The sequence below is a fragment of the Vespula vulgaris genome, chromosome 17 (genome assembly GCF_905475345.1).
Source record: "Vespula vulgaris chromosome 17, iyVesVulg1.1, whole genome shotgun sequence".
NCBI classification, from domain to species: domain Eukaryota; kingdom Metazoa; phylum Arthropoda; class Insecta; order Hymenoptera; family Vespidae; genus Vespula; species Vespula vulgaris.
Genome location: NC_066602.1, coordinates 1,211,482 through 1,228,536, shown reverse-complemented (window position 1 = coordinate 1,228,536; position 17,055 = coordinate 1,211,482). Strand labels below are relative to the sequence as shown.

Here is a 17,055-nt window from a genome sequence, read left to right as displayed (position 1 = left end):
AATGACGAATGACATGTAACGCAAAATTCTATGAAAAAATATTGAAATTTTTATTCATATATTATTATTCACCTCCTCTCTTTCATCGAACATCTTGCTTCCCATATCAAATATTCTTCTTTACAAAGGTGAAAAATATATGGGTTCTTGAATTATACACATTAATATAATACATATATGACAGCTAGAGTTAAGAGACTTAATGTCCAACTCATTAATAGAAATATTCTCGTCGCTATCATAAAATCTGCGTAAAAATTCAATAAATTATTATAAAACATCCCTATGATACAGATTTTATATTCGACAGTACATTGAAGAACAACAAATTTGTACCTTATCTCTAAAATTCGATAAACAAACCATTCACTGATTTTCCACTTAAATATAAGAAGAAAAAGGAACTTTTCATATCATAATCTGGTTGATTGCATTTGTACTATCCATGTAAAATTTATCGCCGGATATAAGGAAGAACAGGCCAAAGTAAATATGTTTCACTTCGGATATAGAATATTTCATTAACACGAGGTGGTGAAATTTCGTATATCTTCTTTGGAATTATAATTCAAATATCCGTCAACTCGGGCCTTTGTAATACTTGTAAGCTATTGGAACTTTTCCTGCTTCCTCCTTCGTTTCCTTTAGTATATCTCTGAAACAATTTAAAATTCGTAGATTAGTTCAGACTTACGATAGACATTCAATTGTTCATCTAATAGTATGCATATATAGTTATCGAAGGCAAATCGGATTACGCCATTTTAAGTGATGTAAAGTATCTTTTCCGAAAAGCAACAAACAATAATTAAGATGGTATTGATCACGAGAATCAGTTTTATTTCCATAATATATAATTGAAATTTTATAATAAATTACATACTAATGCCTACAGATAAATTCACCTTACATTGATAACAGAAACACAAGACTAGTGAAAACGAAGAAATTGTTTCCACCGCTTGAACTCCTTGTAAAACTACCCTTTGGAACGTATGAAGTACACACGTAACAAATATTTCTTGTACGACACTCGCTCACGTATTTCTAGTTCGACAAATTCCGAAGGAATGACGCACAGCTTTATCGCCATATTCTTACAGGCAATTCATACCCCACAAATCCCTTTGGGTAGTTTACCTAACGACCAGGAGGGAACCCTCTGCTACAGGGTTTTATGTAGGTTAATCAATATTTCCTATCATACGATTGAAAGAACCAAAAAGGTCATAAGCTCTGAGGAAATGAATTTCTCTATTGATATTTATTGATTCGATGAATAATTATTCTTTTTTTCTATGTTCTTCTTTCGTTCCTACTTTTCACAGTCTGAAATTAGAAGTTAACTAAAGAATTTTGAAAATTTCTTCCTGTTCTTGACGTTAAAGTATATATCAATAAAAATTAATTTTGAGTAAAAAATATTGTTTGACAATTTTTTTCGTAATATTATTTTCTATTCTTCTTCTATTACTTAAGTTAACACTCTCTTTTTTTACATATCTCTCTTTTTTTATGACGTTGTAATGAAGATTGTATTCAGAGAAGACAATTTTTTTTTCGTAATATTATCTTTTTCTCCTTTACGTATTTCATTTGAACACGATTTATGTAAGTCGATTAAAATTTACTATTACGCGATCTAACGAGCCGAAAGAGCCTAATGGGACATGGATTAAGGGGAAATTGATTTCTCGATGAATATTTTTCCCTTTTTAATTATCATATGGTATAATCGACTTTGGATATCTGCGTATTGCAACATGGTCTTTTGCTTCAACTTTATCGATCGCTCCCTACAAAAGATTAATACTGATTAAAAAAAAAATTAGTTTTCTTGTTGATATTATCTCATAATAAAAATATCTTGTGAACGTAATTATACATTTTTTGATTGCTATCTGTCAAAATCGACCAAAAATGCTTCTCATGCAAAAAATATTGTTTTCCCTATCTCTTTTGGTCATATTAAAAATAATATCATTGGTGAATTCATCATCATGAGAAGTATTTGCTTTTTCGTTATGATCCATTATATATTTCATTATGATCATTTCAAATTCTTCACCTGTCATGGAGTGCCAATCATTTAAATTTCGAAGTTGTCGGATGTTATCATCGGAAGCGTTGTGCATTAACATTTTTACTTTTTTGTTACAGTTCTTAGCCAGTGATATGACGCTTTATATTTTAACTCGAATATAAAAAAAGGAAGAAAAGAAAATATATATCCATATATCTTATGTTTGGATAATGAAATACATAGTATCGATCGGCAGTATTCAATTATCTAAAGTCATCAATAGTTTCCAAAACATTTTTAGAGCTTCCTTGTCATATTATCAATCGACGTGCTGGGTTTGATAAGAAGGCTTTTTTCAAACCCAGCACGCTTCCTTTTCAAACATCGTCCTAGTCTTTACGTGAACCGTAGTATTGATTTCCACACCATCTTCATTATATGATCGAAATTAACCAGCAAGAAAACAAAACATTTATAAAGGCAGTCACAAAAATCCTTGACGAGGTTAATATGGCATTGTTTTATAAAGCTACATTCGAAGGGTTATAGGAGGAAAAGGAATATATCTTATTGAAAGGATCCAAACTTTAAGAATTTAAAAAAAGGCTTTATTTAGAGGATGTAATCGAATATGTTGAGTGATATTTGTTAAAGAACAGTTCGCTGTTGCAAACGGAATCTGGACTAAAATGGAATTGAAATGGTATTCAGAAAGGTTTATCTTTGAAAATGATTAATTCTGCATGTACGATTAAAAAATTCACCGTTTTTCGGGATATTAATGTTAGCCAGGGAACACTTTTAAATTATACGTCGAATATTCAGTATACGTTTGCGTCATCATATCAACGTTATACCGGTTTAAATAATTATTTAAACCATTTGTTAAACTAATTATTAAAGCGATTATCATAGTCAGTTTAAATAATTTTTTAATATAATTGAAAAGAGAAGAATTGTTTAGTTCAATCTTCCAAATTGGTTATCATGATATTCACGATATGCACTTAAAGAATGTTTATAATATTTAATGTACGTGTTCAATAATATAGGGATTTCGACCAACTAATTTGCTGCTTATCTCGCATTCTCGTTTTAATGATTCATTCGAGGTATAATGATCTGCAGGTGCGTAATATTTTCCCCTATATATATCGTCAAGTACCTTCATATTGAACGTGTTATTATTATCTCTTTCCATCTGGGTGCGTACTTTTGCGCATGCGTGAGCTTATTCAAATGGACGGGATGATTGTGCGATTCTATGGGCGCGTGTGCGTATAACTTCTCGCGTATCTCGAAAATATGCCAGGTATTTTTTCATTTGTTTTCCTCTAATCAAACCAAGCAGACATTTGGATAATACGATTACCTGTCTAATTGTTTATGTCGATAAGTATTAAGTCGATAAGTATAAGTATATTAATAATGTCGATAAGTAATGACTAACCAAGTGTTACGTCAGTGTTATCTGTGCGCTCATTAAGAAGTTAAATCATTCCGATGATAAATTCGGAAAATTCAAATATTATGTTACGTAAAATATAATAAATCACTGCTATACACAGTTACACGTAAAAAGAAATAAACGATTGCAGAAATATAATATTTCCATAGGAACTAACAGTTTATAACATAATATATCAAGTATTTGATAAGAAGAAGTACGATTGGATCATTCATTTAAGTTTTCCAATAAGAGGTAAATTTTTAGGAAAATGCAGTCGTTCGAATGATAGAACTGAAGCAGGCGTGGTACATCGATCTGCAGAAGACTTAATTAAATGTGCAGGTAATTAGATAATGGATTTAAAATCTAATTGAGTTATACAGCCAGTCGTATCGTCCAATTGTCTGTATGGTTTGATAAGGGGAAAAAAAATGAAAAAATATTTTTCCTATCTACAAAATCAGACTGGAAATATACGCTCAAAGGAGCGAGCACTCATTTCTTCCACTTGAACTGGCATATTCAAGCGCGCATAAGAGCACTCACGGATGGAGAGAAATAATAACGAATCGTTTAATTCGAAGGTACGCGACGATACATATGGGAAATTGTAATACGCAAATGCATTTTCATCAATTGCCTATTAAAACGTATTAACAAGAGAATTCTGGCTACGCAGTAAATAAATTTGTTGATATTACAATATTACTCTAAAACGTAAATTAATATTCTGAATATTTTTTAAGTACACGATGCGAATGTTATGACAAACAATTAAGAAAATTAATTCAACATTTCTTCTACTTTCAATTTAATCGAATGTAAATGAAATATTATGAATATTTTCTCAGTACACGATACGAATGTTAGGACAAACAATTAAGAAAATTAATTCAACATTTCTTCTACTTTCAATTTAATCGAATGATTACTTAATTTAATTTGATGGAGTAACCATGACGAGGTGACGTAAACTTGGAACAAGTCGATAAATCTTTTGTACATCTACAGGTTTAATCATTCCAAAAGTTAAACCTATCTTAAATTCATTTCGGTATTTTTAAACGTGAACATAATATTTACAATCACCTTCCACTTCTTCATCCCCTGTATCACCTTTTTCTTCTTCTTCATCTTCGACATGGATTCGCAAATCTTTTTTGGAATAATGTTAATCGCCTTAATATTTTCTTTGCCGTTCCTAATCTCACTCATGGCATTGAAATAAATATTATTACGGTATATATAACTTTCTAACTAAATGCTATCCAAATTAACATTAGTTCGATATCCAAGAACACTGTTAACGTTAGGATTGATCTCCATTTTCCCTTTTCGACTGCTTTGAATTCTTCTGAGGGTGGAACAAGATGTAATCAAAAAAGATTCCGCGAAGAAATCTTCTTTCTTACAAAGGAATATACCCTCATTAAAGTAAAAATTTCACTTTGACTCACGATCCGCACGAACCATTGGATGTCCCTTCGAAGGACCTTTCCGGACTCAATCGATTATACCCTCTGACCGAAGCCGCTTACCTTTTGATCCTTTGAAAGGAGTATATTCCCTAGCCTCGTACCACCATTCGAGAGTAGCATAGTGAAACAGAACTATTTCGATTTCGAGAAAGTTCTTCGTTGTGACCATTATAAGTTTTGTCTTCCTATTTTTCTTTCTGTTTAATATCGAACATCTGACGAACACGTTATACAAGGTATTACGGATAAGTTAGAGTCACCGTCTTTATTTCAAAAGGAAATGCCTTGCTATTGTTTTCAGCATGATGATTTTTGTTATTCCCTAGAAACATTAAAAAAATTTTGAAAAACGTGGATAAACTTAACTAATACAATATAAATCGAACGAAACGTTTCTTTTTCTCATTTTTTCAAATTCGACCTATAACATAAAACAGCACGTCACTGTGGATGAATTTTAAGGAAAAACTGAAAGTTTCAAAAGACGATTAGATACTTCTCATAACGATCATTTCGCCGATTATACAATTTTTATTATGAAAAAAGAAATTGGAAGAAAGTATTGTTTGCATAAATAACATTTTTGGCCAAAGTTAGTCAGGTGGTAATTAAAAATGTCGGCAATAATGTTCACAAGATATTTTTATTATGAAAAAATGACAACGAAAAATGTATTCCTTTTCATTTAATATTATCCCTTGGGAGAGTGCGATGAATTAATCAAAACAAAAGCAACATTGCAATATGGAATTATGCTATATGGCGGATTATTTCTTATGGTAATTAATAGAAGAGGGCAGTAGTAAGGCGAATTAAAAGAGATTGGTCGACAAATCCGTTTCCCCCACTACTATTATTTCCGGTTGTTTCGACGGCGGGATAGGAAGTTGTAATTGTCCGGCGTAAAACGCATTCAAATGGATTACGCGAAAAGGAAAATAAATAATACGAATGATTTAATGTAATACATATTCATTATCACTATGTAATAAAAAAAGAAAGAAGCTTGTTAACTTAATTAATACAAAGAGAATAGAACGTAATATTACGAAACAAGTTTTAAGGAATATTTCTTGCTGCAAATTAATACTTATAGATGAATATTTTTAACGATAGAAGCGGGAAAAAATTAATAGCCGATTAGCAAAATTATTTATATAATTTCTATATGTAAATTTTAAAGAAAAAAACGTTAAAATAGAGAAAGGAATGGAAGGTAAAAAAAAAATTATTGTCCAGTTAATGGGAGTACATTGTGAAATTTATTTCCTCCCGTACCGCGTCTTTTCGGCTCTTTCTATCAGGTAATACGTGGTATTGATTATCTGCATAGAATGTAATAACCCTTTCCATCGCGCATGGCTTCAGAAATTACCTCAGTCATCTAACATGGCGATTTGCGAAGGGAACTCGCTTGCAGAAGTCATCCTTTCGATAATTTTTGAACGAGTAATACGTAAGTAAGTGCTTAATTATCATGTATATACTTCATACGTCGCAAATTCTAACTGACGAGCAATTCAAACGGTAGAATTTCTTCATTCTTTCTAGTCTTTTGTTCCTTATCGATATAAAGTAAATTTATCTGTATTTGTTAGTAATTTATTATAAAATTTCAATACTATATTACGAAAATGAAACTGATTTTTATGATCAATCACATCCTAATTACTATTTTGTTGTTTCTCGTAGAAGGTACTTTATATCGCAAAAAATGGCGTGGCCCGATTTACCTTTGATGACTGGACAATTTCAATGAACAATTGAACGTCTACCCTAAGTCTTCACCAATCTAAGAATTTTAATTTATTTCATAGATATACAAGACTAAACGAAGATGAAAGCAGTTCCAAGAGCCCAGAAGTATTGCTGAGGAGCCTAGTTGACCGCTATCTGAATTATAATTACGTTCAAAGAAGATACATGGATTTCTACGTTCAACGTGATAATTAAACATTCGACATCCGAAATGAAACACATCAAACGATATGTCCTATGTGGATAAGACAAATATCCGACCGTCAACCAGATTAGGAAATGAAAACGTTTTTCTCTTCAGTCTTATTTTTAAATGGTAAATCAATCAGTGCTGTGTTTATCGAATATTAAGATATTTTAGAGATAAGATATAAATTTTTTATTCTAAAGTGTAATATGGAATATAAAATCTGTATCATAGGTACGTTTTATAAAAATTTATTGAATTTTTACAGAGATTTTATCATGGCGACCAGAGTATTTTCATCGATGAGTGAGGTATTATGTCTCTTACCTTAAGCTATTTTAATGGTATTATGTTAATATAAATCAAGAATCCTTATAATTTTCAACTGCTGTAATAAAGAATATTCGATATAGGAAACAAGATGCTTGATGAAGGAGAGGAGGTAAATAATAATAAATGAATAAAATTTCCTATATTTTTTTCATAGAATTTTGCGTTACTTGTTATTCGTCATTTAATGTGTCAGATGGTAAAAACGGCGGAGGTAGCTGATGCTGCTTACGAATTTATTACAAATCTTGCCAATAATCTGAAACTCAAGTTGGTGAGAGAGGCACCTTACTATCTGGTGTATGAAAACAACATGTTTCTATTGCTAGAACATTACTATAGCAACCATCTACTACAATATTGAATTTTAATAAAGGAGGTACGAAAATATCAGATGTAAGTAACTAGCCACGTACCTTATCCACTTTTCTATGTTAATTTCATCTGTTATAATACAGCACATTGGATGGTGAATACAGAAGAGTGGTTTACAAAGCAGTTGGAAATTCTAACCAAGGCAGAAACATCGTTAGCTATTGTTCATGTATGCAATATGTGATTGGGAATAAGTAGGAAGAAGAAAAGGAAGAAAAAACATTTGTGCTTGACGACGAAATTTGGAAAAGTCAATATGGTGCTGTCTTATAAAGCGTGGGACGGTGATACGAGGAGGTGGGAGGGATTTACTTCATTCAAAGGTTCCAACCGCGAGCGGCTTTAGCTGGAGTGTCTATGCGATTCTACTGAGAATGATTTGTCGAAGGGCCGTTCGACGTTGCATGCATTAGAAGAGTCACATGGTAAGTCAAATGGAACTTTGTATTTATCATACAAAATAATTTAACCAACAGGGACGATCGAAAGATTCATCGTTTTTGGAAGTAATAACGTTAGCAGGGGAATACTTTTAAATTATACGTGAAATAGAACGTCCACGTTCTCGTCATCGTTATTCCACCGATTTAAATGAAATAATCGTTCGATACAATTAAAAAAGAAGAATTGCTGAATTCCATATTTCAAATTGTTTATTATAGTATTCACTACATGTACGTAAAAAATATTCGTAATATTCAATTATCGCTATTGAAATTTGGATAGGAATAATTTGTTAGGTAACGCGAATGACCTCTTTAGTATCTTTTAAAAGGAATTTCATGATAATGGATGTCCCTAATACGTTCTCCCGTACTTATCGTCAAGGACCTTTCGTTATTATCTCTCTTCATCTACGTATGCTCTGATGCGCGCCTGTCTGCGCCAGGTAGGGTGGCTGGGATGGAGTGTGCTCCTTTCTTATTGTAATAATAAGAAAATCATTTATTTACCTGTCACAGACCAAGCATACCATTGGAGACCGTCTGTATAATACAATTGTCAATTAAATTCATCGTTGGATACATCCTTACTTTTGCAAAACAATAGATTTTTTTCTTAGGAACGAATTGATTTGGAACATAATATACGAAATGTTAGATAACTAGGAGTATAATGGGTTTATTGTTTTGTATTCTCCAATGGGATGTAACTTTCTAGGAAAATGTACCCATTCAAACGAATCAAAATCAAATCAGTCATGGTACATCGATCTGCAAAAGACCTAATCAGGGTACTAAATGATACAGCCAAATAGATAATTCATTTACCACTAATCCTATCATCGAATTGTTTGCTTGGTTTAATGAGAGGAAAAGTAATGAAAAAGTACCTTTCTTGTTTTCCAAATAATAGAGGAGATGTACGCGGACACGTGCTGTAATGCCCCTACTTGAAATGGCGTACGGAAGCGCGCACGTGCATGGAGAGAGATAATAATAAATCGTTTAATACGATGGTGCTTGATGATAGCTAGGAGACGATTACGTCAGTGCAGATCGTTAAGTTCCGATCAAAACCCGCTAACAAGGGAATTTGGAGACAGGGGGGATCATATATTTTTGCAAAAAAAATCATAATTTTGTCCTTTATAATTTTCTACGATGTCTATGATAAATGTTGAATGAATTCTCTTTCCATGTTATCATCCCTCGCAGTATATATGAGGTCTCTCCGTTTTTTTTTGCTTGATGTCACCACTATCACTTCTCTCGTTTTCTTCCCTATTAATATTCATTTTTTCTAATCGTATAAATGTCTACTTGGAATTCCTCTTCGGTATTACTTATGATACGAAACTCACTCGTGTTTGGAAATTTTGCCATTCTCTTAATAAATAAAAGAAATAAGTAAGTAAACGGATTGGTAGTCTCAAATTGTATATTACGAAATCACGAAAGGATATAAACCAAAAGAATATTACTTTTCTGATTTTTTGACTTATTAGTCCAGTTATCTATCTATTCCACTAGAAGTTTCAATGCGAAGTGAGTTTAGCTTCGAAAATCTCTCCTCAGTTTTATGATTGCTTGTTTACTCCATCAAATATCACTGCATCGTACGAGGTGTATTCGCGTGCCATTGCAGAGAAGCCCTCGGACCGTTGTGACCGTACTTCTTTTTTGTAAAACCGACTGATATTCTTTTCATATATCCTGGTAATTTGACCATTTCTTGATTAACTAATTGTGTGGTTCCCTTGGAGGGAAAATACGTGAAAGGTAAGAACGTAATATTTTGAAGCAAAGAAATATGACGAAAGATTTTGTCCGAATACATGTTTTTTATTATTATAGTACATGTTTTTATTATTATTAGAATAATAACAGAAATGAACTCTTCGATAATTGGAGCAATATGCATTTGTTTACAAAAAAAAGATCGTAATATTTCGAGAAAATGTTTTCAAGTAATATGGAAGTAGATATAAATTTCGACGAAAAAATTTTCTTACGACAGAACTGTTGACGATAAGAATTACGTAGTATTTACGTGGAACGAAAATTGTGATATCATAAGAAAATTAACTACTTTCATTTCCGTTTAAAGTACATCGACATGTATCTACTTAGCGAAATTTTAATCCAATCTAGTTTCCAATAAATAAACATATTAATCAAACATGTAAAATAGTGATTATTCATTATCAGACCTACATTTATAGTACCATCATGGCGCAATCAACCAATATCAGAAGATTTAAGAACACTTAATCTATGAGCAACAGCTAACGGTGTTCTTTCTTCGATTAGATTTTTCAACTTCAACATTAAAATGGTATGGGTAAAGAGAATTATTTTCATTTCTATAATATATAATTGGAATTATGTAATAAATTGTATACAAATGGCCACTTATAAATTTATCCAAGAGCGATGATATAAACGAATGTTGCGATGGAAACAATGATTCCTCGAGATTCATTAAATAAGTGTGAGGTTCTCCCGGAGAAGAAATAGTGAGAATATTGAAATCGTACTAACAGATTGATAGGTTGTGAAAATATTCTTTAGGACGTCTGAAGTATATACAGATAGCAATTATTTTTAGTGTGTAAATATATGGTATTCACTTACATGATATTTTTTGAAAAGTTAACGAAGGAGTGATTTTTATATACGAGAATCATTCCTAAACTTCCTAAATTTCAATTCTCTAGCTAACAATGTTCTTTCTCTGTTCGTTAGGTAATTTGATAAAGTAAACAACCGATCCTAAAACTGGAGTAAGAGATTTTTAAAGCTGACACCAGTCCGTAATGAAGCTTCGAGTAGATAAGTAGATCCCTGGACTAATCAGTCCGAAAATCAGAAAAATAATATTCTTTGGGTATATATCGTTTGGTCGTTTCGTAACATACAATTAGAGGTAGAAAGAAATTTTCAACGCATTCATTTACTAATTTTTTTTTTTTTTTTAGGACAATGACAAAGTGTACAAACACGACTACATTACATGATATAAGATATAAATAGTGAAGAGCAATTTCAAAAAGACATGTATAAATCCAGAAAAGAACGGTAACAGTGATAGTGATACCACCGAATATGAAAACAGGAAAAATTTCATAGATGATGATAAGGATGAAAATCCTGCAAAGCTTATCACAGATATCGTAGAAAATTATAAGGGATAATATTTTGTAATGAAATATGTTCTTCAATATCTACAAATTCATATAAATTAAATATCATTACAATATATTAGTTAGTTCCACGGTCACGATATATTATATTACGTAAGTCGATGGACCACGATTGCGCAAAAAATTACCATCTATTTGCTGACAGTTAACATCCGAGAGAGTGCCGAACAAACAGAGTTTTTACATTCTATGCATCTTTATTGCTTTCACAGACGAAAAGGTAGAAGATGAAATTAATTAAGACTTCTCTAACGATCTCTTTTAATTTGACATATTATGATTTCTATTTTACTACCATATCCATATTCCATAACAGAATATTGTTACAAATGCTTCTGCTTTATGTTTATTGATCTCACCCTACCAAATATTCACATTCCATGAAACGAAATTAATTCTCTTATTAATATTCTCTCATAACAAAAATATCTTGCGGGCGTTAATATACATATTTTTAATTCCTATGTGACAAAATCAGCCAAAGATGTTGTTCATGTAAACAATATCTTTTTTGGTCATAATAAAAATAATAGGGTGTGCGAAGTGACCAGAACGAGGAGTATCTGCTTTTTTATTATGATCCTAATAGATAGTACCTTACAGGAACAAATACATTTATAAGAGAATATTTTCAAAGAATCCTACGTCAAAAACATATTCATCATCTATTATGGAATGTCAAGAAATTGACTTTCAAAGTTGTTCACAGTGTTATCATCTAAAAAGGTTGTTATTTAATATTTTTAGTTCCTTGTTACAGTTTTTAGGCAATGACATCCCGCTTTATATTATAGCTCGAATTTAAAAAAAGGAAGAAAAGAAAAATACATATCCATATATCTTATGTGCGGACACTGAATTATATAATAACGATCGGCGGCATTTTACTATCAACGATTATCGACGGTTTCCTAAACATATTTGCTATTTCTTAGCTGTAGTAATAATCAACGTGCTGGGTTCGAAAGGAAGGCATTTCCTTTACAAACGTGATCCGCATAATTATGTTCCATAGCGTCTTCATTACGTGGTTGCAATTAACAAGGAAGAAGAGGAAGAAGAGGAAGAAGAGGACAAACATTTATAATGGTGTTGACGACGATCCTCAAAGTATTGCCTCAAGGTAATCGTCAATTAAAATAGCGCTGTATTACAAAGCTTCATTCATATGGTGATACGAGGATATGGAATATACGTTATTGTAAGGATTCAAAGGTAAGTGGCTTTAGATAGAGGATATAATGGAGTGTTATGGGAAAAGTTTATCGTAGGGTTGTTTGCCGTTGCAAAGGGAATCTGGATTCAAATGAAACTGAAATGGTACTCAGGCAGCTTTATCATTGAAAATGATCAAAGCTTCATATACGATCAAAGTATTCATTGTTCTTCGGGATAATAACGTTAGCTCGGACACGCTTTTAAATTATGCGTTAATATGTAGTGTATGTTTATTTCACCGTGTCATCGTTATACCGTCAGTTTATATTATTATTCAATATAATTAAAAAGAGAAGAAGTGTTTGGTTCAATGTTCCAAATTATTTGTCAGAGTATTCACGTCATGTACTTAAAAATAATGTATAATGTACGTTTTTCAGAAATATAGGTATTTGGACGAACTAAATTATTACGTAGCGCAAATATCTTACGATTGAGATTTAATGAAAATGCATGTATACGTTACGTTCTTCCATACGTATCGTCGTGTACGTTCGTGTTAAACAATTTGTTATTATCTTTCTCCACACACTTACGCTCTTACATTCTCTCATCCGCGCTAGAGCATGTAAGCGGGAATATGTCCGCGGTTCTGTGGGTGTGCGTGCGTATATCTCCTCGCTTATTTTGACGAAACGTATTTTTTCAAAAGAGGAAAGGTATTTTGTCGTTCGTTCTCCTTTCATTAAACTAAGCAGGCAATGGGATAATACGATTGGCAGTGTACTTCAATTAGCTATTTAGCTGCATTAATTAATTAGCAGATCGATGTACCACAACTAATTTAGTTCTTTCATACGAACGAATACTTTTCCCGAAAAATTAATTCAATTACTTTATTATTATTATTTAACTGCATCATTTAACTAGCCAGTTAAGTCTTTTGAAAAGCAATGCACCACGTATCTGATTCAATTCTTTCATACGAGCGAGTAGATTTTCCTAAAAATTTATTTCCGAGCGAAGAACGAAAGAATGAACTAATTATGCACTATATACAACGTTGCGTATATTGTATTGTGCTGTATGTCGTATATTATGCTCTAAACTAGTTAGTTCTTATGAAAAAATTATATTTCTGCAATCATTTATTATTTATTACGTATAACCGAGTGTAGCAGTGATTTTATTATATTTCTAGTAAAATAATATTTGTATTTTGCGAATGCATTATCCGAATGATTTAATTTCTCCATAAGCACAGATATAATATAATACTGATATAATACAGTGCCTAACGTAATAGAGATCTATCATACTTTTTTTTATTTATCGTTATTCGACTAACTGATCGACGTGGCGCTACTTTCTAGGCAATGTCATTGTGTTTTTCTCGAAAAATGAATAAATATCAATAAATAAATACGAAGAAATGTTCACTCTCCAAAAAGGAGGAATCAAAAGCAGAGAAGGAATCAAAAAGAGAAAAGAAGGATAAAAATAAAAAAAAAGTTTACCATTTACGATAGTTTCATTTCAAAATTATTGGTAGCATTGTAAGGAGATAACCGTGGATGACATAATATCTCGTTAATGAATGAAAAATAATGACAGAAATAAATGATAGGAAAACCTTTATTTGATACTTGAATTTATTGTATTCATTGAAAGGGATTAAAGATGTTGATACTGAATCTAGTAGTCTTCCATGCAAGTTCTTGGAAGATTCAAGAGAGGGAAAATCCAAAAGAATACATAAGCCCCCGATCAGGCGGCATAATGATAAGTGTATCGTACATATCATTTTAAACAAGATGCTCTCGATAAAATAAATCATATTAGTATTTTTTTTTTGTTTCGATCTATCAATCTGAATGCATTAGTCAAGGATAATTTATTTTCAAGAGTCAGTTGCCTAAAACATAATTAATGATAAAGGGACATAGAACTATTTTTGTAGTTGCTTTTAAGTTTATTACATACTGTTAAAATTTACATTAGCTATAATTTCGTATAACACTTATTCTTATATACAGACTTTATGTGTATGTGTGTTTAAACATACACACACAAACACACATATAACATAATAGTATAACAATTAAACACATTTGTATACATACATATTTATATAATTGTCAACATATATATTTAATATATTATGATAAACTATTTATCTCGGCGTATGCATCTCTAAGTATATAAATCAATTTACGATGAAAAAGAAAATTAAACCATAAAATAAATTAAAAAAAGGAATTTTAATTAAAAAGAAAAGAACAAAAGAAAAAAGCAAATAAATAGGTATTCAGAATTCATTCAAGAAATGAAAGTTTATGCTTATTTATCTTTCTTCCGAGCAGGATTAATAAATTTTTGAGAGAATTTCTGAAAAATTAAGAGAAAAATAAATATAAATCAAAAATCCAGTTTACATATATCGCAAACATAGAGAATATGAAATTGTAATACTTTCTGAATACATATTTGTTTGCTTTTTTTTCAGGCTACTTTGTAACAATTATTTTTCTTTTTAACCCTTTGCACTTTTTAACCCTTTGAATTACTTTCATAACCGTAATATTTAAACGATAGTATATTCGCTTAAATATTACGAAGATCGTAACGCGCGAATAACATAAAATAACTTTAAGCTAAAATTTAAATAATTTATGATTTTCATATTGGAATACTTGCATCTGAGTTTCGTAGCTGCGTGTGATGTCAATAAAAACGAACATTGGAATGACTGACGCTTCGCCTCACTTTATAAAGGTGAAAACTTCAAACTTAATACTTTTGCTAATTTTAAACTCATTTAAACGATATAAATGAACGACGAGTTAAACTATTCACTGTTTAAGCAATAGTAGATTTCGCTAAACATTACATGCTATGGAACACAGACGGTATATCAAACAATTTTAATTTATTTTCTATTAGACTTAAATTGAAAAATGGCAGTTGTTGGTAGCGTGTAAAATCAACAAATGATTGACTTGGACTTTTAGATTTGGAGTTACCAGATCAGTTCTTTGTACTCCGACGAATAAACATCGAAGTTCTTTCGCTGCCGCCTGCAAAGAATGAAGAAATTTACATTCACCTACGTGTACATAAGAAAAAATTGAATAAGTTTTTCTTTAAGGTAATTGTAAAAAAATGTAATGAATTAGCGAAAATGGCTGTGCCTCCCTCTATGAATAAACGTAATTAAGCAAATTATTATTATTAAAGATTTTGGAAGGTACAATTCATGATAACTCTTAAGACGTAGTATCATATCACTATTGATCGAATGAAATACACTTTTGTAATAACCCTAATTAATTAAAATAGGAGACTGTTAAATGTTAACATCCAAACGTGTTTTTATATTATTGCAAATATTTTACTAAGTTTCCTTAATAAAACAGCAACGTATGCACCATTAGGATCAAAAGTGTTAAAGTTCTCTGGTTTTATGCAACATGATATGGGAAGCCAATCGCTGTGATCATTGTCTCCATAGCAGTGAGACTACAAAACGATCCAATTAGAAAACTAAAGCAGAATTTTCACAAATTTTATTATTATAATTATTACTCATTAATGAAGAAAATGAAAAATTACTTACAGTATTTTGCCAGGAATGGATGTATATAGCAGCCATTATTATTTTTCTCTAATAATTTCCTTCTGTTCTACAATTGACTCTTTTCGACTTGCATTTGGAATATCAACTTTCAACAATCTGTGGTAACACCGCGTCAAAAACCTTTTTCCTTCTATTTCTCTTTATACAAATTTCTATATTTCCTCCGTCGATTCGATCGTGTGAAACAATTACTACGTGAAAAGGAACAATTATCACAATCATCTACGAACAAAAATTAGAAATAAGTACGTACACATATACTGATATAAACGAAGATCGATATAATTATTTCGCTAGATCTGTCTTACTAATTTTTCCGAGAAGCTCCATCATATGAATACTGATGTCAATAACGATAATATCAATAGTATATATCACATATATGAACATTCAAATATTTTTAATTTACTCCTTCCGAATAGTTCTATTGGAACTATTACAATGGAATGATTTTCATATTGACATTAATAAATATTGATCCTGAAAAAATTTTGATGTCTTAAATATCTTTTTTTGTTAAACATACTTCAGTCTTCCGAAAATATAAAAAATATTCAATTAATCTATTAATATACCCAATCAGCGTCCAAATTATTTATGCAAAAATTTGAGTCCATTTTCAAAATTTTATTTTTATCAGAAAAAATGTCAGAATCTCCTTAAAACATTCTGAAATGAACTTTAGATTCACGCAAACGGATGGTATAATAATTGAAAACGAAAACTAATAGGTTTCATCGCAAAAGCAAATGAAATCGGTTCGGTTGCGGATATATCTCCGGAAGACAAGTCGTCTCTACGTTCGTCTCTTTGTATTCTTATCATGGAATCATGCATCTCTATTCTAATTGATTAGCTGACCCGCAAATAAGCAATTACTAGTTTTAGACAAGCAATTCACCTAGTTTGTTAGACTCTTCAACAGGTAGTATCATTGAGATAGCAAATACGGAATAATATCACGGAATAGCAAACAGATGCGCAACAGTTGGCTCTATATACGATTATACGAT

At 31.2% G+C, this 17,055-nt stretch overlaps 3 long non-coding RNA genes across 3 annotated transcripts in view; 2 read left to right on the top strand and 1 right to left on the bottom strand.

Annotated features, from left to right (window-relative positions):
• Window positions 1-3,900, bottom strand: part of LOC127070102 (uncharacterized) — a 162,445-nt gene extending 158,545 nt beyond the window's left edge. The window contains exon 1 of the long non-coding RNA XR_007784067.1: window positions 2,069-3,900. This is a non-coding gene — a long non-coding RNA (uncharacterized LOC127070102). The remainder of the gene's footprint in view (window positions 1-2,068) is intronic.
• A 141-nt stretch (window positions 3,901-4,041) lies between these two features.
• Window positions 4,042-17,055, top strand: part of LOC127070105 (uncharacterized) — an 83,686-nt gene continuing 70,672 nt past the window's right edge. The window contains exon 1 of the long non-coding RNA XR_007784094.1: window positions 4,042-4,057. This is a non-coding gene — a long non-coding RNA (uncharacterized LOC127070105). The remainder of the gene's footprint in view (window positions 4,058-17,055) is intronic.
• On the top strand, window positions 5,173-13,635 carry LOC127070141 (uncharacterized). Its single transcript, XR_007784222.1, has 8 exons — window positions 5,173-5,187; window positions 6,285-6,411; window positions 6,769-7,025; window positions 7,165-7,338; window positions 7,423-7,605; window positions 7,685-8,026; window positions 12,263-12,462; window positions 12,519-13,635. It is a non-coding gene; the product is annotated as an uncharacterized LOC127070141 (long non-coding RNA).